We start from the raw sequence: 24,868 nt of genomic DNA, 5'->3' as shown, positions 1-24,868 counted from the left end.
AAAGAAGCCCATCTCTGCTAAAGTAACTGTTATGAACATCTACATGATTAAATAACCCGCATCATCAGAATAGATTTAAAGTTATTAGATACTATCATTAAAAACTGCATCACATTTTTATTCATGCTTCCAGTATAATGTTGTAATTTAATTTTCGTACTGTGGTCTTCAGATGTTCAACATCTGCAACGCATAGAAAAACCTCAAGTGGTACATTGAAAATATGAATTTTCTGGATTGACGTTTCATCTCATTCACCCCAGTATGCGATAAAAACAATCCGAATACGATCATTAAAGCTCCAAGTGAGCATAATTGGCGGCAGAAAATGTAAGATTTTTTAGTACAACGTTTGTATGTGATGAATACAATAATTATAGGTGGACTAAACAGTCTCACGCTCACGCGGAGTGTGAAGCTTAACTGTGAACTAGAAATTAATAAATCATTTTTCTTTGTTTATTTTGACTGAATTACAAAAACGTGTTATACTCACATCGTACAGGCGACTTCGTAGAAGCTGTTGCGTCATAATGGTGAAAATTCCTAATAAGAATTAAGCAATAATAACGAGGCAATAAACGGGCAAAAGATATTAAAATATTCATCAGTATTTACAGTGCGAATAAAACATCCCTTTTTGAGTTATTTCTTCGTCAAACAAAAGGACTGAAATATTTTTCTTACGTAATAATGCGTGTGCTTTTCATGGCTACCACCTTTAGGATTGAAGAATCAGTGGCTGTGCCTTCGCGTGGCACGGTACTTGCCTGCGTGCGTTTCAGCGCGACGTAGTTGGTAGCCCTGCTAGCGAGTTGACTGCTGCACGAGGAACTGCCTTATCTGCGCGGAGTGAAGTGAGCAGTAGCCTGAAATTAGTTTACGTTGCTGTGTGATTATTTCGTATCTCTGTTTCACGTTTGGACGAGTTTATTGTGATGGTTTCACTTGTGTTAATGACGTGTCCAAGAAGAAGTGTGCAGAGTTGTGTTTACGTTTAATGTTCGGACATTAGTTAATACATCTGTTGTATATTTTGTGATTCATGACTTAACTTCGTTCCGCTGTCTGCTTTGCTTTGAGATTACGCCGTGCTGCCAAGAATTGAGACCTAAGGAAGGTAAGCTGTGGAATCTGATTTCTGTAGCTATGTTTTGTACATCGGAGCAAATGAGGGAAACATCGTAGCTGTTTGTATTTGGTTAAGAAAATGTGCCCGGGAACGAAGATATGCTGATGTGATGTTTTTATATCTACTGAATTGTTTCCAAGATGATATTTGAAGAAGATTTTACTTTGGTAACTTTATTTATGATGGAAGGACATGCTTAACTAAACCGCCTTGATATGCGGAATTTATCGAGTTTGAAGTATTATTTACGACGTGGTATCACCAGTTTTTCACACTTTTTGTTGTGTTACGACTGTGCAGATCAAAGCACGACTGAAAACGTATTCAGTATATTACTTCAGTACTTGATTTGTGCTTCATTAAGATGTATGTAGGCCTAGTAATATTTAGGTAAATGGGCAGTTGTTTAGTCACTTTCTAGCTTTGGATGTCCGTACTGGTCTTAGCACAAATAAAACTATACAGGCATACATAACACTGTAGGGAATGTCATATTTAATGTGCAAACAGCCTTTCGGATCTTTGTCTGCAGGTTTCGTGTAGTTATTGAAATGTCGGATGGGGTCGGAGAGGCATATTTATTAACTGGTGAACTCTGTATCTAACTGCTAGGAAAGTACACTTAAAATAAAGTAGTAATTAGTTACTTCTGATTCGTTTTAAATGTTAGATCAGGATGCTGTTGATATAGTGCAACGTGTATAGCACTCAAAACAGGGCGATTTTACTTTATTTCTGTAGAATTTCTTTTTAAAGACTGTTGACGATACAGTGATGGTGGGGCGTGTTAAAAGCAATGTGACTTGCAGTAGACCTTTTAAATAACCTTGCAGTAGACTGTCATTAGCAGAATGGTAGTTTCCCTTCTGAAACTCCCCAACGATATTAACAAAACAGTCTTCAATGAAGGGAGTATTGTGAAGGCTACGTTATGTATTCTATTGAAGCATGCAGCAGTAGAAACAAAAAACTGCGATATAACTGGCGATATATTTCTACCTCGATTAAGTTAAGTTTTCCTTTTAATCATTAACTAACGTCTGGTACGCTTACGTTGTTTTGAGGCTGAAATTTAAAGAACTGTGCTACTCATCCTATTAGGACAGTTGTCTAAAATTACAAATTTTCATGTTTCGCAAACCTAAGATAGATTTATAATGTTGTTTACCAGTTCCAATGCTACAGCTAAATTTTAACAACTTCAGATAGTAATAACGAGTGAACTATTGTTTGGAAAAGAAAGGGCACGCCATTATTGCAAAGCAGCTGAGTAACATATTTTACGCAATTGTTGTTACATTTTAATATTTTCAAATAAATATTTTGTGTAAATCAGTATTTTTTTAAGGTGGTTTGATTTTGCACGAAATACAGTGTAACCGAACAGTTACAGTGATAGAGTGAACGTTTCCTGTAATTTAAAAAACCGCGTTATGCTTCTTCCTGTAGTTTTCCATGTTAGTTGCATAGGCCATAGACCGTGTGTCAAGTCACAGAAATCCTCGGATGAGAAGTAGTTGTTATCTGCAGAATTTGTTAACCGCGATAATAGGAGTTAATAAGTTCGAATGAAATAAAATTAGTTCTCGACAACAGTACTGAAGAGGAGCTTTAAGAGGTAATTCGTATGGAAAGTGATACAGAAATGGACCAAAATATAGATACTTTAGCAACAACAGGATGCTTGTAATAGTGTTGCAGCTAGGTTTGACCCAACTATCAGAACTTACTACTTTCTAATTTTAGAATCTACTGTGTGTTATTTAACACTTATTTATTGGTCGTCTTGATAAGTTTTTGGTATTTTGTGATACTATCGGCGCACAAGGGCAACCGAATGAAATGCCATGTAATCAATCGCAATTAATCTTAGTTGCAGTGATTGCTTAGACGAAATAACTTGCAAATCAGCGTTTTTGTCCTTGAAGTAGGATAACAGATGTTACACAAAACTAGGAGAGATTTCCTGGAGCATTCCGTTTCTGGCTGGCGCTGTTTTGGGCTGAGGCAGTGACGCCTCAGACAAGAGAAAAGCTGGGAGGGGCACTGCTTGCGAAGCCAAACTGTCTTTTGTTTGCGATGTGGTTGGGAGGGGGAGAGGGGAAGTCTGCACTGATGACGTTGTCGCCCGCAGACGAAGTAGGACGCGTGACCTTCAATGCAGCTGCTTACGTTGAAGGTCTGCACCACAGCTTCCCGTCTCTTCTTCGTGTATTGATACTCGCTGGTACTGTGTCGCTGTAAGAGCTGGTGTCCACCACAGCTGGCAACAGTATTTAGTCAACCACAATATCATTGCACCTGGGAGAGAATGCGCTCATTTTGAGTCAGCGCGTAATCTATGTCGATAGTATGTGCATGGCTGACTTGAAAGCATTGACAGTGCAATGCGTTTTCCTTGGTCACCGCTATACTTGTTGACTGTAACATAACCGTGTGTTTTCTCTACCGGCCAAGTGCAATAATACCGTGGCAGAGCAGTATTACAGTATGAAGAACCTTCGTCTCTAGAACTGCAGAAGCTATTACTAAACGGCTAACCCGAGACGGTCTCCAGGTCCCAATTGCAGGCTGCCTATTTAATGACTACCAGGGGTAACAGTCATTTGATTTTCAGTACTTGGTATAATTTTTGACTGAAATTATAAATCTTATGGTTAAGGTGTAACAGCAAGAGCAATATTACCGTTAGACATTTTGTATACGGAGCGTTTCACAGTTCATGTTAACACACTTCTCGAGGTTGTAGAGGAGACTTAATAGATAAAATTTTACGAGGAAACCGATGTCCAAAAATATCATTAAAAGACACTACAGAGCGCCAAAGTTACAGGCGCCGGCGCCTGTAAATGACTATACGGTTTGATTTCGTGGTGATGATGAAAACTTTCTAGGATGACGGAGAAGGTTAAATGTATCAATTTCAGGGAAGAATCCCTGTAAAGGAAACAGACGAGTCTTAAGTTAAAAGCGAAAACCGTTCTGACACCTTTGGCAGAAGAATAAATGCACTGATACTGTTGTTGCTAAGATTGTAGAGTAGACAGCTTTCAGGGGTGATAATATGGACCGAAACAAGGAAGAAATGTCTGGTAAACATGGGCTCTAAAATGCGTCCCTGAGGAGCTGTGAGCACGTGTACATTCTTGCTACTGTGAAACACATTTCCTCCCTTGAGTGCTCACAGCTCTGCATTTTAGTGCCACTATTTACTAGACTTTTTTGTTTTGGCCTGTGTTGTCACTTCTGAAAGTGACCTACCTAACAGTCTTAGGAACACCAGTACCAGTACATGGAATTCCACTGTGAACGGTATCAGAACGGTTTTTGCTCATAACTTGCGACACGTCTGTTTACACAAATTGATACATTTATTCTTCTCCTTCATCTTAGAAAGTCTGTAGCATCACGAAGTCAACGTGTACATACAGGCATTTACATACGCCGGCGCCTGGAGCCATAACGCTCTGTAGCATCGCTGGACGTTTCCGGACATGGATTTTTATGTGTGTGTTGTAAAACACCCTGCATATTTGAGTTAGCGTAATTCACTGTGCGCAAATACCCAGATTACAGTCATCCAGTAGTTAAACTTTACGAAGCTCTATTTCGCTCGCTATCCCCCCGCCACCACACACACACACACACACACACACACACACACACACATACACATATTAAAGTTCATCGCGTAATAAATTTTCGCAGTTCTTGCAGTAAAACTTATCACGCATGACGTTTTAATTTATTACATCTTTACTACTAACTCAATTCGCATCGTATTTTGCAGGCAGTATCCACACACACTGTATCTGAAAAATTATATCATTGTACGTCAAATAATTCAGGAGATACGACGCCATTGTCATTGAGATGAGTGAAAAACAAGCTTTTGCTTAAAACCGAGCGCGATGACTCTATCCCCATCCAGTATTTGAGAAACGAGAGCACTTAGGAACTTCCAGTAAGCTGTAAAGGCAATTGCCAACCTTTTGTAAAGTTTTAAGCGTACATGCTTAACGTCAAATACTTAACACACGAACTCACGTGCAGAGTAATCAAACTTTTGAAGCTGAAGCTGTTTTCTACAGAGGAGTTACATTCTGTAAAGGATGTTATTTGACGAATGTAATCATCTGGAATCCATGCAAGTTTTGACTGACTGAATAACATTTTAAATGCAGCAGCAGAACACAGTGTTACGTGCAGCTTATGCTTTGGATTAGTTTCCTGCATGTTGTCCTAAGGTGTTGGATATTCGTGAGGTGTCATTTGCTTACAGATGCCTTTGATGTGTACAGATACGGTTGTTGGTAAGGATACTAGGAGCACTTGTACACGTAACATGAATAATGCGATACGAATGTATCTACATGGACATTTTGGATGAAAATTTCTTTCTAAAGACAAATAAAAATGTATCATTTGTGCAGATTAATTTCTCTGATTTTGCTCTTGATACAGACCGATGACAAAGATTGCGTAACAGCATGATTATGTCTACAAAATGGATCTGATAGTAAAGTTGTGGCCTTAGTGCATATTTCTATGAACTGTCTAATACATATGTGGCGATTAATAGACATCACTGACTGTAGACTGTGATTGACGTATTCAAGCCGAAACTACTTCCACAAATCAATAATACAATGAGCTCATTTCAGACAGTGAAAACTGTAATTGTTGATTTGATGGAAGTGTACCGTCGTGTCGCTTCTCAGTAAGACGTTCTTTGTCAACTGACGCTGTAATTTATATTACACGAAAGTTTTAAGAGTGACAGCATCTCCCAGTTCAATTTGTAGTCAGGTAAAGCCGCTTATATCTTTGTCTGTCATACCTGGAATGTTGGGTCGTTTTTGTAGTCTACAACAAAAGTTTTCACGGCGGTATTGGCGATTCATAGTTTGAGCAGAATTCCTAAAGATCGACTGTCACTGAGGAAGATTCAGATCTCAACAGTCCTATCACTATAAGTAATGTGAATTAATGAGTGATTCCCGCAATAATGCAGAGGACTACAGGGGCATAATTAGGCTTTTATTTCATTACTGAATGAAGTACGGCTTTCAGCATAGTTATGAATATCAATGCATATGTTTAAGAAGTATCGTTGGCTAGGCTAGATTACTCTTTTAGTGTCTTCGACATTTTATTCAAGTACTTGTCACTAATGTCATGCCAGGTAATATGAAAAATTCCAGGTTGTTTAGAGACATCAACATATTTTTTACCAGCCACCCGAATTTGCACCAGAAAATCTGAACCGGTCGGGGCTCAAACATTTTGAAAAGCGTCAAAGTTTTCGGACTGTGGCACTTACCATTTCTCCGATTTGGAAATCACGTCTGATACCAATTTAAGTCCAATGTGCGTCGATCAACGTATTATTTTTTATTCAAGTGACGTAGATTACGATAGTAATTGTATAGGTCAAGTCCTAGTTATTCATTCTATTTTCTATTTTTTATGGTAACTGCGAATCGATGCACGAATGTTGTATTCTCGGTTACAAACTGATGCCGATAACAGTGATCGGCACTTTAACGTACTGCACCCTCAGTCCCCTTGTGGCAGCTTAAAAGCCAGGACGCCGACCGGATGCTGCTGGGCGCCCAAAGCAGGTATTCGGACGAGCATTGTCCCTGTGGCGCTGCATTGGCGGATGCAAGTCTTCTTCGGAGAAATTTGGAAAACCAAGAACAACGCGTGGACCGAAGTGAATACGCTAAAAAGATAGCAGTGGGGACGCGCCTTCCGCTATAATGGAGGTTTTACAATGTGTCCAGTCCGGCGCTGCACTTTCTGCAAAAGGCGTTGTGCGTTGACCGGAAATTTCGCGGAAGAAACGAGGGGATAACTTTTCTATCCCACGGTCGTCAAAGGTACGTGTTTGTTGTTCTGCAAAGACAGCTAAGAAATGACCAGTGACTGCTGTCAAAATTTTTTATATAGATAAGACAGCGGATTGGCAGGTAAGACATAAGCCTCTGACGTAGGCCCGCTTTCTCGGAATAGCGCGAGCGGGAGAATGAATGATCAGAGGATAATTTTTACGCATTCCATAGTGGGAGAATTTGACACTGGTGGTAGCAGTAGTAGATTTCAGCAAGGCAGGAGAATTCTTGAAGGCACTCTAGTTGCAGACGGCTTTCTGTAGACACCTCTAGTTGTAGATTAGGACGTGGACAGACGGCGTTCACGTGCAAGGCAGAGTGGGGTGGCACATCACTCACTTGTCAGTCTACTTGTCCAAATGCACATAATGAGAATAACACTAGTGGCATCGGCTGGCTGGGGCGGAACAGTTAAGTGTTTTGTTACTAATTTAGTAAAATTCACTTTGGTTTTTCGTGACTAGGTGGACATGTAATGTCATGTTCTCTTTCCGGCACAACCACTGGTTTCATTTCGAGGGCTTGCTGTGCTTTAGTAGTATGTCAGGAAATTGATTTGCATGAAACCCTGTTAAATTATCTTCGCCAATTTCACCATTGCCTATTAAACATAGTTTCATATCTCACTTCAATGTTTTGTTGTGTGCTGCTTTAAAAATCTAGTACAGTCTTTTATCAAAATCGCGCAATAAGAATTTGTAATAAATGTTGAGGGTTTACTTGGGTCAAGCTTTTGATTTGTAATTCGTAAGTCCCTTTGAAGTTACGTAACAGTAAATTATGACAATACTGGTACCTGGTATCCAATGCTAGTGCAACCCTTTCCTCATTAATCGTGTTTATTAGATTCGTTGTGGATCTTTTAATAAGCACTTGAGTTTCGAGGAGTAATGTGCCGCTCAGCGGACTCACTGTAGAGGGTACACACACAAGCATTTCGCAGTTACCTTTGTCTAGTATTGTTCATCATAGGTCTCTTAACTGACATGTTGAAGTTGACAAGGTCTGCTTTCCATGTGAAAATAACACTCTTGTCTTTTCAGCTTCTTGACATCGAAGAGGTACAATTGAGAACAATTGCGCCATATGACTCAAAATTGTTTTTATCCCCGAATATCTAAAGGATGGACCTGTATCTCGGACAAGAAACTTTATAAGAATCAGTTACTTCACCTGCTCACATATAACCTTAAAATTATTCATTGGAAAATGTTTGGTTTGATGATTAATTGACGGTGAAAATAATGATCACAAAAGTTATTAAAGGAATTGCGGACCTCCAGTAGTGTGTTTGAAGTACACAGGTTGAAGAAAAATTCGCGCACTCTTGACTTCGCAGGGCGATTCCTCACATACGTACTAGTAATACAAAAATCAACATAAAAATCTTTTACAAAATTTCGTCCTGTGCATATTTCGGGCAGTAAATGAATGTTAAAGATGCAGTCTTTCTCAGATTTCCCCTCGATTATACCTCAGCTTCACCTTAGAAGCAATTACCGTTTTTGCGCACGTGGATGAGACTACATAATTATATCTTCAGCAAGATCTGCCAGCCTTCTATTTTATAGTGGTTATAATGCGCACATGTTGGACATCTCCACCACGTGTTCCGTCGAGTATCTGAAACCATGGCAACTACGACCTCTGAAGGCGGTGCAGGCACTTCACTACCGCTGCAGGGTAGTTCTCACAAGGAAGTTCTCCACGGTGTGTGTTCCGTTGACTCATTTGCGACGTGACAGTCACAGCGTCATGATGTACATCTATTCTCCATTTAAAGTACATGGGAAAGGAAAAGTTTTGTGACTTTATATGGAAGTTTCTTTCTGTTTGGTTCAACGAACTTATGACGTGGTGGTAGTAAAATTGATTGTAAGCGGTGCGAGCGGTTGTTAATTTAGTTTTATCATTCGGTGGCCACTAGATAGATTCGTTGGAAACTTCGTTTATGCAGTCCTGCTGTTTCAATTTCCTACGCGGTTTTTTTTTTTGCAATATAAACAGTATCCACTGTCGAGTAACCAATCTACTGCAGTGATACCCATTTTGGTGATTTGTCTTTGCAACGGACATTTTGTATTTGTAATTCTGTTGGCAGCAGTTAGTACTATATTGCGTCGTTGTCTAGACTTTTTGTCAACCTTTCTTCTTCACCTTCCACGTGTTTGTGTTGAGTATTTGCATTTGCACACTGCTGTTTCACTTAACACATTTAAACTTCTGTGCACTGACCTTTCCTCACTGGTTTGTGTATTTTGTTCGTCTTTTGTTTGTTTTTATAGTGGCGAACGCGTCTGCTATCGCTATGTAAGTGTTTATATTTTCCGACGAGGAAGAGAGAGTGAGAATGTTTTTCCTACAAAGCATTTTCGTTTATGTAAATATTTTGAATTTTTTATTTCATTTTTATACATATATTTTTCCTTCTGTAAAATACTTCTTTTTATTTTCTTTACTTCATGTTTTATTTCCTTTTTTGTTATAATTCTAGTTTCTCTCTCTCTCTCTCTCTCTCTCTCTCTCTCTCTCTGTGTGTGTGTGTGTGTGTGTGTGTGTGTGTGTGTGTGTGTGTGTGTGTGATCCCGAATTGGGGATATTGGCTAGTTTGATATTATTTAGTGTTATCTATTCGTGTTTTCTTTTTCAACAATATGTTTTATTAGTTTAAATAGCGTCTAATTGCTGTGTGTGTATGCTCATTTAAAGTGTGTTTCTTCGCTATTATTGCTTTTTGAATTTTGAAGTTTTCTTGTAGGTGTAAGAGATACTTCTTGTTGATGAAGCTATTTTCATGTTCTTTTCTGTTTTGATAGGGTGGTGGTTTTCTCGACACAAGCATTCCGTAAATGTTGAATGGCTGATGCCAGATTTCCATGCTCTTTTGTATTCCTTATACCTGTCTGCCCTAGGTACAGAGCATCACAGCTGTTATGGTAAATGACAGATTTTTGGTACATGTCCATGTGATCTTGCTTTTTTAGTCATTTCTATGTAGAGTTGTTGCTTTGCAATGCTATTTTTATTTCTTGGTTCTTGATGATGATCACACATCTGTATGTTTGTCGATATGAGTGTGTGTACCAGTTTGCCTGTTGAGTTTCTATGGTGTTCTCTTGTTGTGTGTGGTGGTGGTGGTGGTGGTGGTGGTGGTGGTGGGGTGTGTGTGTGTGTGTGTGTGTGTGTGTGTGTGTGTGTGTTGGGTGATGTGGGTCTCTGGATTTGTGTGGTGGTTTGTATCTTATTTTTATGTTTTCCTGGATTTCTTGTTCAGTTTTGTTACTAGGGATTCTTGGTATCTATAATTTTTTGCAATCTTAATAATTGTAACTCAGGAACAGAGGAATTACATAAGCACCATGAACATAGGGCTATGCCCCAAAACCCCAGAGCAAACGAAAGCTTCATAAGGAAAATTCCCATGTGAGGCCCATAGTAAACAGCAGAAAAGCACCACCACCCTCGCCAGGGATATGCTAAATATACTTGCGCAACAGCATAAAATTCAAAATTACAGAAAAGTAAAAATCAAGAAAGAAATAACAAATCAAATAAGACACAAACTCCAGACACAGCTATGTTGATCTCATTTACAATCAGTTACCACAAGAACATGTAACAGAGATAAACACAGGCCTGCACGTCATTACTGACCAAAATTACTTTGAATTCAACAAAGAATTCTACCTAAAAGGAGCAGGGTTGCCAATGGGGTCCTTAATTTCAGGAAAGTTTGCAAATATCTTCCTGGACAAAATAAAAGAATTTTTCAGAATATAGTTCCAGGAAAATACAGTATATTGCATTGGTGGAGATACATGGCTGCCGTACACTGCTTGGTAGATGAACCAGAAAATTCAACTACTGCATGCAGAGATAAACACATTACACAACAACATAAAGTTCGGAATAGAGATAGAACAAGGAAGCCAAATAAATTTCCTTCATATCACAAAGAAAAATAACAAACACTCATTCGTCATTTACAGATCTTGTATTTAACACTGACTAGAAGTCAGGAATACTGTCTTCATGTTTCAGCAAATACTTGACAACTTAATCAGAGAGCAGTTGAGGTATGTCCAATGTAAGTAGTCTCTTCATAGTGGTTCATATTGCATAGTAAGGATTGCACAGATTCACCACATTCGAATGCTTATTTAATTCTCAGACACACATTTACTTTCTCCCATTACTCTACCTGCAGGTGGAATACTGAAATAGCAGTAATATCTTGATAACCTCCAACCTCTCATTTCTGATGAATTGTAAGGGAGATTGTACAGGATAATGGGCTGTAATGGTTCATACAAACCTGTGAGTCACTTTGGCTCAGTTGGTATATTACCACACTAGCATTTGAAGCTGCACCGGCAGCAGTAGAAGTAGTAGTAGTAGATGATGATGATTCAATAGCTTTAAAGACTAGGGTTCATGGCAAATTCAGATTGCAATAGGTTCCCAGCTAACTGAAGGTTTCTTAACCAGTTGTACCACAGCGACCCAGACATTCTTTTGATGGTTGTCAGTATAACATTTTAACAGACTATAGGCACACCTTGGTGTGATGGAAAATTGATGTCGATGTAGTCAAAACATTAAACTCTAACCATCCTTCCTACAAACAGAATTTGATCAAATGTGCTAGTCAATTTCTTGTGTCTGGAGCCTGTAGGTTTCTGGTGGCGGCGGCGGTTGTTGCGGTCAGTCTCTCACAACGGAGTATGGAGCACAAATGCTGGGTTCACTTCATGGGTAGTTGGCCTGCGTTGAGGATGAGTTGGGGGGGGGGGGGATAATCGCAGTGCCACAATATTGGAACAAATATTTTGGATGTCAGATTATGACAACATCGAAGATGTCATGGTTAGTACTTGTACGGCAGTGGGATGTTCAACACCAACCACCTCCTTCTCAAGCACCACTACGGCATTATATGAAAAGTAATACTGCCACCCATCAAGAGAGTGTGTGCATTGCTGTTGTACAGCTGACTGAGAATCCTACAGGTAGCTGGGAACCTATTGTTTGCCATGGGGCCTACAGTTTAAATCTACTGAATCATCATCATCTTCATCTACTGCTTCTGCTACAAATGCTAGAGTGGTACTATACCAACTGAACCAAAGTGACCAAATGTGTGTAGGGATTACTGTAGTGCATTTTCCTGCACAAACTCACTCACATCAGAAGTGAGAGATGTGTGTTGTGTGTGGTGCTAAATACTTTGATGCTGCCTTGCTCCAGTATAGTCTAGATGGGCAGTAAGGCTGCATTCAAAACATTGTGGAGGTTAACTTACGTAACTGCTAGTATATCTATATTTCTATTCCACATTCAGATGGAGCAATGGGAGAAAGAATATGCATATCTGAGAAGTAACTTTAAGTGTTCGAGTTTTGTGAACCTGTGCGATCTGTGCTCTGTAATATGCATGACAGCAGAGACTACCTTTGGTGAACATATCTTAACTGCTCTTTGATTTAGTTGTGAAGTATTTGTTGGTACACAAAGGTCATGTTCCTGACTTCTGGTTGGTGTTAAATACATGGTGTGCTGTGGGCTGGTGTCTGACACTGATGACTGTTTTTCATATTGAAATGGCATTGATAACAAGGAAACAGACAATTACTCTCATTCGCTATTCTGTCACTTACGTTTACCATCGCGGACCTATCGCATAATACCCCTTGTAGGTAACATGCAGTTGTATGACGGCAAATGCCAAACTTGGCTGTACATGTTTGCGATTTTGTTTTTAATGTTTCATTACAATGGAATCTAACTAATTATGTAATTTCTTAATATCAAATTTTATGCTATTTTCAGATGACTGCTTTCACAGGCCGTCCCGGTTAGCCTCTGCTGCTCTCTTGAGACATAATGCTCATATTCCTTACCAGACGGATGTAGCGATCTCTGCTGTGTCGCCAGATGATGGTACAGTCATCTGAAAAAGTATATGTTTTAGTCTGTAGTCTCAATTTATTTTTCCGACTTGCTTCGGTACCCACTACCATCTTCAGGCCATCCTACTATCAAAAAATTCAGATACATACTCTAAACAGTAGTGTAAGACCGATTTACAAAAATGTTATACTCAGGCAGGAAACCTGTGGTATATAGTGAAGCATAAAATATGTAGAAAGCCTCTTATTATTCCTGACACGCAATTGTTAAGCTGGCGCCTCAAGGAGGTGTCAGTTGTTAAAAGGTGATGTCAGTGTAGAGCTTCAAATAAATGTAAATTGTGGCCAGCAAGGATAAGTGTCCTCTATGAAAAGAGTTTTTAATTTATTTATTTTATGCCCTTTTTACCTTTTAAAAAAGTCGCAGTCTAAAAGATACTGAAAAATAGCATAAAATTTGAAATTAAGAAATTACACAAGAAGTTAGATTCCACTGTAATGAAACATTAAAAACAAAATCGCAGACATGTTCAGTCACGAGTGCAGTTTGCTGTTATACAACTTCAGGTTACATACATGGGGTATTGCGTGATGTATAAATGTGCCAGGAAATTTAATTGTTTGACAAGAAGTTCCGTGAATTTTTCATCTCGATGCGTCAGTGTTTATTTATTGCTGATGTGATGCTATGATCTGATTTGATGTGTAATGACCACAAAATCCGGATTGAAGTGCAGAATTATAGCAGATGTTTGATACTGAAACGTCTCTGCTGTTTGCCATAATTCTTCGACATATTTGGTAAAATGTCGATACAGAGTCCTATGCTTTTCCTTGAAGGTGTCACACCAAGTCTGTGAAGCTTTAAAGTCACTATCTTCAGATTGCAGTGGAACCGCTGCTACCGTTGCTCATTGGTTTAACTTCTCAGATATAACTAGCCAGATGTGTGCTATTTCTGGGTTTTTCGAAGCGATTAAACCCACGAATTGACATGGTGAAATTATATGCATTCCCGTACCCAACCTGATGGGTTCTGGAGGCTTAGCAGCAGCTCACCCCTTCAGCCAGAAATGTCCATTCGTTTCAGCTACCCCCGCCACGCACCTGCAAGGCAGGCAGAATCATTCTAGGAAACCAGCCACATACTTATCAGTGTAATTTCAATTAAATTTTATGATCATAATGCCAATCTGGTGACCTTCGCCAGTGAGTGAAGTATCTGAAATACCTTTTTCTGATGACTGTGGCTCTGGAAACATCGGTTTTCTATGTAGATCTGTATGATTCTTATGACTGCATATAATTTTCCAGGTAAAATCTTTCATTCTCCTTACCAGCTATCGATATGTTGAAGTTACAATTTCCCACGTTAGATCCATACCTCCCTTACGACTGGACATAGTCATTTTCTTTGCACATGTCGGAACTCTGTCACTTTACACTCCAACACATACACATTTCCGATTATCGTTTATATGTGTATAGTGTCCGAATTGACATTTAATTCTTCCAGCTAATCAGATTTCAGAATAGACTGCAGGTATTTTCAAGCACTTCCAGAAGCTGCATCCCTCCAAGACTCTAACCACTGTAACTTTACATTCCAACAATATAACATTCCCGACAAGTAGTGTGATCATCATTTATAGAAGTATAGTATCTGAAAAATTATGGTATGCCTACACTCACACCAGCTGGGTGTTGTTTGACACGACTGATCATAGCTTCCCATCAGCGAAATCCTCCCACCACTTTGTCGTTATCACATGTGTGTCAAAAAATAAAGGGCGTAATTATAATTAAAAAGCCCTTGCATCTATTATTTATGTTACGTGCGATCTTGCATGTTCGGCAACGTTTGCTAGAGTAAGAAGATGCTAGCTAAGTTCCAAGTCACAGACACCTGCTAATTACCATGAAATACTTTCACATTCCAACAGCATTGTTCCATAGTTAGAAGACTATCTAGTTGGCCATCTGTCACTGACCAGCAAGAGATCTATAACAAGGAAAAACATAGTACATGAACTTACATTGCACAACAAAATTCAGAAGCACAACACCTACAATGGATTGATACCGAATGACAGTTTATAAGTATCTCCTTTATCGTATTTCTGTAATTAGCAGGCTAGAAATAAGATAGTGTAATGTGGTAAGAGGCTTCGTTGACAGCAATCTCTCTCTCTCTCTCTCTCTCTCTCTCTCTCTCTCTCTCTCTCTCTCTCTTGATTTATTGATTTGATTAATTACTCAATTCGTCGATATTAAATATTTTCTTGTGTTGGTGTGGGAGTCAGGGAGAGGTTGGGGATTTCACAGAGGGATGGGGGAGTGGTGATGGGTTTCTCAGAGTAGTGGATTATCTCCAGGGGGGGGTCGTAAATAAATCGTGTTTGCCCATTAATCTATGAAACCTGCACAAACCAAGTGGCAAAGAACACTATTTGTCATACTATTCATGGGACATGAGCCATTCACACTGATTTCTCTAATCTGAAAATGAAAATTACCTTTAATGCAATATTAACTTGGGTGTGATTGTAACCGACTTCATAAACCACATACTGAATAGAAACACCAGCTACAGTCCTGCAGAGTGCGCAGCTATAACGTATAGTGTTAACGCGCCATACCTCATCGCAGGCAAACACCAAAGTACTCACTTACTAACTGGGGACTGGAAGAGGTATTGGTCTCCTTCCACCGTTAGAAATAAGTTTGGTGTATCAGCTATACTTCGTACACAGCAAACTATTTCTTAAAACCTATCAAATGTAAACTGGTCAACGATTATATACTTCACTGCAAGTTTTTCAGAATGTGCCTGATGGATTACTTATTTGGGAAGCATCACAATAACTGTGGGGAACAACGAAAATAAAACCAGTTTGTCATAAAGCTGTGATATCGGTCTATGCGATAACGAAAAATGGATTTTTTTTCACATGGTTTCCTCAAATACAGATCAGAAAGATTGCTTAGTGCAGAACACGCGCAAATCCCAAAACAGTGATTTTTAATTAATTCTTTACGTGAAAAATAAAAGTTTATATATGAAGATAGTATCTGTCCTATTGGACATGTCCGAAAGAACAGATACCATCTTCATATATATTAAGGGTCACTGGCCATTTGACCATATTCTTCTGTGCGGATGCACAAACAGTGCCCGAACTCTTACGGGAATCGGCAGTAAAGCCGAGAGTAATGAGTATGATGGGCAGGGGCACTATGAATATAGTGCGGGACAATAAGTTGGGAATTTGGGTCTCACGGGAGGCGTGCCAGAGATACGTGCCTGCAGTCGCACTATCCTTTGTGCCCTCGGTGGCTCAGATGGATAGAGTGTCTGCCATGTAAGGAAGAGAAACCGGGTTCGAGTCCCGGTCGGGGCACACATTTTCAACTGTCCCCGTTGACCTCTGTATGCAGCTGAGGGTATTCATTTCATTGTAAATAAAAGTTTCGCTGAGAAACTGCCTACTGAGACGTAAGTAGCTTTGCTTCATCTACATAAGTTTTTTCAGGCACATCGGATGACTTCAAATTAATGAAAACGGCATCGCGCCACTTGGACTTCTTCGCCACGCATCCCTCTAGTGCACCACTCGTGGCAACGAAGAGACGTGACGCAGACAACAAAGTGACACGTCCCCACCACGCCATTTCTGTGTGGACTGCTCAATTTGTTAACACGGAGACGCTGCGAAACAGAGCCACGTCCGCGACGTGTGGTGAAGGGCTGGAACAAACACTGCCTTCCTCTCGCAGGGCCGGGAGCCAACATCCGTATCTGTGCTCCTGTGGAAGCAGCTCTTACGGATCGCAAATTCCATCTGGTGTTCCGAAGATCGTACTGGAACCCTGTCATGAACCAAGTTTAGTCTCTTAACTCACTTGCAAATAAAAAAACAGCGAGCAACGCACGAACAAAGCAAAGCACAGTATACAAAGAATTAGATGACATCTGCAGCGCAGTTGTTTCCTGAGGTTGGCAATGTAGTAAACGTGATGGGTGAGACTCGACCTCTACCGTTATCTAGGCAAGCGTGGTTCAAAACATCCCCCACCTCAAAGTGTCACATTATTTGTTTGAATATTAGCATTGGTGTCTGGAGAAATATATCCCAGAAGGGCAAGACTCTAAAATTGCCATTTTCTTTTTTAAATATGTATCAGAGTTCGTGAGTTTTAATGTGTAGGGGACACGGAAAGTAGTGAGAGGGGCAAAAAATCTCAACCATGTGGGGGTACAGGTTTCGTTCTTTGGTGACCGCGCTGCAGTAGCGCCCAACAAACAGCGGAAAACTGTTCTTTTGTGCTATGCCGTCGTACATTATTGCTCCTTTGACATACTCTTCTCAAATTGTTTACGAGTCGTAGCCTGACTGTTTGAGTAATCAAATTCCTCATACTGTACATCACCAATTCATGTTATGGAATATAATGTATGCCCCATTGTCTAAATGCTTTCCTGAAGTGTTGTTTCGTGTGCAAGTTTTATAGGCACCCAAAATGGAAACTCAGGACAAGGTGGTTGGCATAACTGCTCGAATCTGTGGCATCGACCGATATTTGCCCATTTCTGCCTGCTGCTAACATGAACTAGTAGGCACCATCAAATAGAGCAGAAGTGCGGAGTTAACGATTACTGAAATATTATGAGAAACTTATTTTGGAATCACTTGTAGTGTCCGCTATCTCAAGTTGGTAGCAATATTGACAACTGTGGGGTGTTTACTGCGGAATTGATGGCCATCTATCGGGCTCTCTGCTTTATTAAACGGTCTTCCCTCGCCCAAATTCAGTTATGTACGGACTCAGTGAGTGGCCTTCAGGCTACCACTCGGTGTTTAACCGCCACGCTTAATCTCTGCCATCCACGAATTTCTAGCTGATCTTGACGTCGCTGCTTATTAGGTAGATTTTTTTTTGCCGATCGTTTGGATGGGAGGGGTGGGGGGAGCGCCCCCCCCCCCCACCCACCTTCTCAGTGACCCCCTCTGGGAGCAGATTTGCAGCTTTACATCCGATCCCTTTCTGCTTATTCGTGGGCCGACTCTATGGGGAGGCTACACTCCTTTCTAATGAACATCGTGCAATCACGGAGACTCCCACCACACACTTTCCCCTCTGCCTCTCGTGGTGTGAATCTGAGGGTCGTTCAATTAGTAATGTCCCATATTTTTTTTCTCAAAACATATTTATTCTTAGGAGTCAGAATTTGGTGACAATACAGATCAACATGTCTTGTCCATGTCCTATTTTTCTATGTAGTCTCCATTACGTTCTATAGCCGTACGCCAACGTTGTGGAAGAGCATGTATTTCCTGATGGTAAAACCTCTTGTCCTGTAGGCGTAGGCATGTTTTCATTGCATGACTGACACTGTTATTATCTTCAAAGTGTTTTGCCTGCAGAGAATCTCTAAGCGGCCTAAAGAGACGAAAGTCCGTGGGTGCCAGGTCTGGACTGTAGGGCGGATGAGGAAAAGATACCCAACCCAATTTGACGATGCATTCCCGGGTTCTCAGACGTGGGTGTGGGCGTGTTTTATCGTATTGGAGCAAGTTTTCGGCTGGGTTCTTGTCCGATGGAACACGTCGGAAACGGTTCTCGAGTTCATTCAGAGTCGTCACGTACGCCTCTTGAGTTGATGGTTGACTCTGTTGGCATCACATCCATGAGAATGACACAATCACAATCCTAGAAGACTTGCTTTTGTGTTAGCTGAAGAGCCAACATCGTGTTACGAGTGGGGACCGAAATGCACGCGTTTTAGCTCACGCAGGCTGGCGTGAGGAGGGAATATTATCTGTTCAGAATACATTCTTGAAGTAACTGAATATGGCGCCTTGCTATGTCGTAGCAAATGCCGTAGCTGAAGGCTATGCTTAGAGCGTATGTAGACAGTGAACCATCGCTAGCGAAGTCGACTGTACAACTGGGGCGAGTGCTAGGAAGTCTCTCTAGACAAGACCTGCCGTGTGGCGGCGCTCGGTCTGCAATCACTGATAGTGGCGACACGCGGGTCCGACGTATACTAACGTACCGCGGCCGATTTAAAGGCTGCCACCTAGCAAGTGTGGTGTCTGGCGGTGACACCACAGTTGCCATGACTATTTCGGCAGAAGGGGTTGTCTTGAATTTCTTCTTTGATGGTGGATGAGGATGACGTCACTCCATGGACAGCCGTTTTGTTTCCGGCGCAAAGCGGTGCACCCAGCTTTCGTCCCCCGTAATGATCCGTGAGAGATAGACCTATCCGTCGGTCTCACAACGCTCCAACAATTCAGGTGAAATGGCCTTTTTTTGAAACTTGTGATCCATTGTGAGCATTCTTGGAACCCATCGTCAGCATCTCTTTGAATATCCGAGAGTATCGATCATTGTAGACGTACTGAAATAACTGCTGCGACTTCGAGTATATTCCTCTTGGGGTAACATTTCATAAGTGTCTTGAAAATTCCTGGATTGGACAAAATCTTAATTGAGCCAGGATCAACGCAGTACGTCTGTCAACACAAGCTCGAGGTAATGGGGAGGTACATCAGCAGCAAAAATCGAGAACGATGTGACAAATGAATCGAAATCATTCTTCACCGTGCAAAGTCTTAAATATATTTGAGAAGTGTTTCAATTATTCAAACATATTCCGTCATGTCTGGTCCACAAATGACTTCCTTGATTTCCGGGAAACGTTCTGTATCTTAAGCATCCAGCCCGTTTTTTCCATAGGATTAATTTTTGTGTGATAGCATCAATGTTGTCCGCCACATCTGTTAGCAAATGATTCTCCCCGTGCACTGAAAAACTTGGTGAAATGAAATAGTCTGCGATTTTGTCTTTGCTACATTTATCCTTACCTCAGTTTGTTCCCTAATGCCCCCATTATTTCAGCCACCATTCACTCTCGTTCGTTAGAAGACAAACGTGGCTATTGCTGTAATTGTGTTCCAGTGAACATTTTTCGAGGTAGTAATAGTGCAGTCATGTATGACATTCAAACTATATGAAAAGGAAAGCAATTTTAATTGAGCATTGGATGATTTGGGTTCTCCACTTCTATCTATTTTGGATCAAGTGCGTACACTGATTGGTATTCCAAATGCAGAACGTAAATCTGATTTAATACAATTAGTACTGTTAGCAAACTGTGACAAGTCGACTGCCTTGCTTTATGCGTCCGGCTGCAGTGTTTTTCTTTCCTTCCCAGCCCCTTAGCTCTACTAGTCGCTGTGCTAGGCGAGAGCAAGGCCGGAGCGCTTGCACTCGAGGAGTGCTATTTGGCCAGACCTGCATTATAGGTGTCCCCCTCCCCCCCCCCCCCCCTCGTCACTGTCTGGGCATATAGTATTGTTATATTCAAATACCATGTAACGAAACAGAGCTTCTTTTGACGGAATTATTATTCGAAGCCCACTAACAGGCTACCTGTAAAGATTAACGATGGTGCGTACTTAGAGCCTGTCCTGGCTACCACTGAAACTTAACAAGTGACGGAATAAAGCACAAAAAACTGATTACGCTACACGCGAAAAAATCTAGGTAATATTGTAGTACACTATTTATAGCAAGTTTTAGACATCGAGTTTTTCTGACAGTCTGTAAAAATTAAAGCTTTCTTTAAAAAGAGCCAAATGACCCGCATACTGTGGACTAAGAAATACACACACAAAAAAAGTTTTGCGTCACCCCAGTTCCCAGAACTCCTGACGATGGACGTTGACTGTGGATATTGTGTTCCCTTTCTGTTCAGAGATATCACTAAACGCGCACAAAGATGTAAACAACCATGCATGAGCAGAGCCTCTTAGACGGAGGGGGTCCGACAGCTGATCAGTTCGTCATTCCACCAGGAAGGAGGTACACGGCTCGTGTCTGTAGTTCACCATGCCTAGACGGTCAATACCGCGGTTCGATCGCATCCGCACTGTTACTTTGTGAGGGCAAGGGCTCTCAACAAGGGAAGTGTCCAGGCGTGTCGAAGTGAACGAAAGCGATGTTGTTCGGACATGGAGGAGATACAGAGAGACAGGAACTGTCGATGACATGCCTCGCTTAGGCCGCCCAAGGGCTACTACTGCAGTGGATGACCGCTACCAACGGATTATGGCTTGGAGGAAATCTGACAGCAACGCCACCATGTTGAATAATGCTTTTCGTGCAGTCACAGGACGTCGTGTTTCGACTCAAACTGTGCGCAACTTCACTCCCGACGTCCATGGCGAGTACAGCAATCTGGACCACCACCTCTGAAATTCTAGCTGTATAGTGGTACAATATGCAATGTGTGTTTGCATGAGCAATAAAAAGGTCGGAAATGATGTTTATGTTGATCTCTATTCCAATTTTCTGTACAGGTTCCGGAACTCTCGGAACCGAGGCGGTACAAAACTTGTGTTGATGTGTGTAGATAACATATGCCTTACTTTTCAGGCGGTGACGATTTTGCACGGAGGCTTTGCCGAGAGTGAAACAAGAACACCTATTGTAAAGAGTATGTTAAACATGACTTTATACAACTTTTGAACGATACTGAAATTTATGAAGATAACTTACACAATCGGTTGTTGTGCCATTTTGTTGCGACAACCTCAAAAAAATTTGATTCACATAGTGCATCAGTACCGCATTTCGCCACGAACATTGCAACGGTGTTCGGCCACCAGCAAGACCTTGCACTACCTCATTTTTTCACGGAAGTTCGAGGTTTCCTCGATAATCGCTTCCGAGGTCGGTGGACTAGCCGTGAAGAGCCATGGCCACCTCGTTCTCCGGACTTAACGCATCTGGACCTCTTTCTCTGGGGTTTTATTAAAGACCGTGTGTATATACCTCCCCTACAAAACAATTTAACCGACCTGAAAAATCGAATCTACTCTGTCTTTGCAAAAGTTATGTCGAATTTACTGTAATGAGTGTGGGAAGAAATTGATAACCTGTGGGATGTTTGCCGCTTCACGTATGGTATTTCGCACCGAACCAAAATGACGCTTGACACTTATGTGTAATTTTAGGTTGTTTGCTACAAAAAGATACAGCTACCGATCCTGTGTTTCTTCATTAAATTTCTGTATGATTCCAAAGTTGTAAAGTCCTCTTTGACTCACCCTGTGGAACATGACCGTATTTTTCGGGTAACACCTTTACGTCTGCCACGAGTTAAGCTGAGGGCAAAAAGGCAGCTGCGCCGAAGGAAACGGTTAAGTGTGACGCTCAAAGAAAAATCGTTCATGAAGCGATTGCTGAAGACATTGTTCGAAAATCGTGGTCGTCCACACTACACTAAAATTAACTAAGATACAGCTTAGCGGCATAATCGACAGTAATTTCTTCACTTCTAGTTGTGTATTAGTTTTTTTTTTTTTTTTTTATTTTGCAGTGATTAAGACGCCTGTTCTCGTGACTCATGGAAATGTGAGGAGGGGAGGGGAGGAGGGTTGCAGCAGCGAGTAGCCCTCTTGCGGGCGCCCATAGGTATATAAGACGTGTAAAGGATATCTTTCGGTCTTTTAAATTATCATCGCAATCACATCTGGAGATAATGGCGCCATAAATCATATTAATTGCACGATATCCTGTCTGTGCTGTTGAAATAGCAGCTTGGCAAGTTTCTTTTTAGCTAGTGATCGTGCTACCTGGAGAGCGGTGCTGAGATACTGGACTCATATCAGGGAGGACGGTGGTTCATGTGGCCATCCAGATTGAGGTAGTCCATCGTATCCTTAAAACGATTAAGGCAAATGCTGGGATAGTTCCTTTGGAAAGGATATACCTGCTTTCCTTCCTCTCCTCAATCCATCTGATGCTGAGCTGAGTCTCCAATGACCACGTCGTCTCCGGGACGTTAAAGTCTCCTCTCCTCTCTTTCGTAAATGTAAACACCAGTCACGGATTACGCCTTAAGACTGTACCGACTGACCGACTGACCGACTGCCGACCGGAGTGGCCGTGCGGTTCTAGGCTCTACAGTCTGGAGCCGAGCGACCGCTACGGTCGCAGGTTCGAATCGTGCCTCGGGCATGCATGTGTGTGATGTCCTTAGGTTAGTTAGGTTTAATTAGTTCTAAGTTCTAGGAGACTGATGACCTCAGAAGTTTAATCGCATAGTGCTCAGAGCCATTTCAACCAAGCCATTTGACTGACCGACTGCTGCCCGAAAGGCAGTACGACGAGCGAACTGCTATAATGGGACATTCGATCAACATGTCGCCAGTTCCTCCAGTCTTTATTGCTACTCGATGAATCCCCTTGATGCCGTCGCTGTTTTATTCAAGCTCCTCATTTAGCCTCACAGAATCTGAGTGGACCCCGCACCAAACCTCTCTGTCTCACAAAAAGTCCGAGGACATACGGGGAATACAACCCGGGTGATTCCACACCGAAGGCAGAGACGCTAACCATTTCTTTTTAGTGTGCCGTACCTCAGGGACCACTTCGTTGTTCGTTTGTCTCCCTGTCTGCTATCCGACGATTAAAAATTCTTTTTCTCAGGATCGGATGGACGTATAAAGTTGACGTTTTTTATGTGGTAAGGTCTAAAGTCCCTTGGCGGTGTAATAAATATAGGCTTCCAAGCAAATGCAAACATAACGGCCATTTATGTCTGACACAGTTTGCTCGGACATTCCCGTTCCACACTTCTAGGACTTCTTGATTTCCGGTATAGATGAACTCTCTGTATATATAATTAAATTTGTTCCGAACCCACGGTGTGCGAGTCGTACTCGCACTTGTCCTGATTTTTTTGTCATGTTTCGTTTAATGTGTTTCTTCGTCCTTTTTCGTCAGTGGCTCTATGCTTCAAATCCCATCCATGAGAACATCAGTCAGTTTTTGTTTGTTATCCTTACAAGGGGCGGTCACTCCCCTGGCAGTACACTCTGAGATACCGTGCTGGCTACCGTTAGGGTATGGCTGCGGTCTCTTCTCTCCTTCCTTTTGTGATAACGCTACGCCAACGTTGAGCAAAATAACAGACAAGCGCTGGCCGTATCTTATACATTTTGTCGGCGCGCTCTCATCGGCTTAAAGGGAATATCGTGTAGCTATCTACGTATCACTCGCTTGGATATCTCGAAGGTAAGATTAGATTGCATGATACACACTTAAAATCGGCCAATTCCGAATGGTGCTGGAAGGAAACTTAAATGTGCCGATACTACAAGACCTGTATAATTGCAGGATTAGTATTGACCTAAGTTGTGACAAGCGTCTGCAGTGCGACGTGACCGGATTTGAACTGCAGTCTCTTCGCCGTTGTTCGGTGCTATACAGAAGTGACGTTATTTTTACACAGTGGTAAAAAACAGTTGTCACGTGTGAGACTCGCAGCGAACAATTCGTCAAACGTTACTGCAGCAGGAGTCTGTCGAAATCAGATTTGAACGATAGAGCCAATCATTTTGAAGAACCGTAGTATTGAAATCAAAGCTGATTAGTATTAAAACTATTATGTTTATATAGTTTTCGTATTACCATGATTAAATTGTTTCTTCTTGACACATTTTTGTGTGTCTTTAACATAGTTTAGTAGTTAATGTTTTATGGAAAATCATACTTCGCAAGATTCAGAACTACTTACGTAGTTGTTGCTTCTGCGAGATGTTTTCAATTAATTAACGAGAAAATTTAGGATAATAGAATACTTCGATGCATTGAAACTATTTCGCATTTCATTCCAAGTGCCCGTGATTTGAAATCTATGTAGATACGTTTGTTGTCGATTTCGGTGTTTACAGGGATCCAAATCAATTATCATGACATACCTTTCCAACTGCCCCCCAATTGTAATAATGAATGCACCAATTTCGAAATGTTATTTGATATAAAACATACTAAACATGGCTACAGCTTTTGCTAGGTAATATTGTTTTCACTGGTAGTCCAGGAGAGAAATAAAGCAAAACAAAGAATGCTGC

General features: G+C 41.2%; 1 protein-coding gene across 3 annotated transcripts in view; it reads left to right on the top strand.

Annotated features, from left to right (window-relative positions):
* Nucleotides 1-825: 825 nt before the first annotated feature.
* LOC124621447 (inversin-like) overlaps nucleotides 826-24,868 on the top strand; it is a 100,205-nt gene continuing 76,162 nt past the window's right edge. Inside the window, exons 1-3 of one of the 3 annotated variants that reach the window (XM_047147144.1) lie at nucleotides 826-1,120; nucleotides 9,846-9,965; nucleotides 12,859-12,969. The gene's annotated coding sequence lies outside the window, so the exon portion shown is untranslated. The remainder of the gene's footprint in view (nucleotides 1,121-9,845; nucleotides 9,966-12,858; nucleotides 12,970-24,868) is intronic. The other 2 variants (XM_047147143.1, XM_047147142.1) reach the window with 2 other exon arrangements.

Source organism: Schistocerca americana, chromosome 1, assembly GCF_021461395.2.
Source record: "Schistocerca americana isolate TAMUIC-IGC-003095 chromosome 1, iqSchAmer2.1, whole genome shotgun sequence".
NCBI lineage: Eukaryota > Metazoa > Arthropoda > Insecta > Orthoptera > Acrididae > Schistocerca > Schistocerca americana.
This window is presented reverse-complemented; position numbering and strand designations above follow the sequence as displayed.